Source organism: Peromyscus leucopus, chromosome X, assembly GCF_004664715.2.
Source record: "Peromyscus leucopus breed LL Stock chromosome X, UCI_PerLeu_2.1, whole genome shotgun sequence".
NCBI lineage: Eukaryota > Metazoa > Chordata > Mammalia > Rodentia > Cricetidae > Peromyscus > Peromyscus leucopus.
Genome location: NC_051083.1, coordinates 132299925 through 132300872, shown reverse-complemented (window position 1 = coordinate 132300872; position 948 = coordinate 132299925). Strand labels below are relative to the sequence as shown.

The 948-nt window shown below is 35.3% G+C and overlaps 1 non-coding gene across 1 annotated transcript; it reads left to right on the top strand.

Annotated features, from left to right (window-relative positions):
• Nucleotides 1-412: 412 nt before the first annotated feature.
• Nucleotides 413-535, top strand: LOC114682629. The gene has a single exon (XR_003733073.1). It is a non-coding gene; the product is annotated as a U6atac minor spliceosomal RNA (small nuclear RNA).
• The last annotated feature ends 413 nt before the right edge of the window (nucleotides 536-948 follow it).

Sequence of the window (948 nt, the reverse complement as noted above, 5' to 3'; positions counted from 1 at the left end):
TCCCCCATTATTTCGAGACCCCAGACCCAACATAAAAAACAGCAACAACAACAATAACCAAATTAAAAATAAAAATAAAACAAAGAGACTGGCTTTGAAACTGGATGGTGAGTAGAAACTAGAAGAGTTATATGCTAGAAAAAGTTTATTTTCTTAAAGTGACAAAAATTTAAATTATTTTGTTAAAAAGAGCAAAAGAGAAACTTATTTAAATCTTGTTATCACAGATAATATACATTATATAATGAATGGAATGTTAGAAGCCATTCTGGTGAAATCTCAGTTGGAAATAGAGAACATGTTTTTGGAAAATGGAAAGTGGGTTATTTTGTTATAAATGGACAAGACCTTGATGATTTGTATCCTATGGTTTAGTGATGGAAGCAGATACCAACACATGGATAGCAAACCCATATTGTATGAAACAAAAGGTTAGTACCACCTCTGACAAAGATGGAAGAGGTCTACAAAGCCAACAAGATATGTGTGATTAAGACCAAGTCACCTACTTTGTGATAGCTAATTACTGCTTTGATACTATATTAAGCCAAATAATCCAGACTCTGAAAGATAAACACTATTCTCTTTCGTATGTGATTTGTATATTTTAATTTTTACATGTGTGTATATGGGTATGTGGTAGATGCCATGATACTAAAAGTCAAACAAGAGAAGGAAAAAGAACTCTTGGGAGAATGGGGAAGGAGAAAAGGGTAGCAATAGGTTACATATGAAATAGAAGTAGAATGAGGAAGTCTTGGAGGAGGAAAGTGACAAGGGATGGGAGGAGGCTGGAAGAGAGGAATTGTTGGTTTTAATATTGCAGTGCAATGTTTTTCACTAAGTGGTGCTGTTACTGTGCCAGAAAGGCCACAAGGCACAACAAAACCCATTACCAGAGCTTTATTAGGAGAAGAGGGCATGATCAGGCCTGTGGAAGACAAGTGC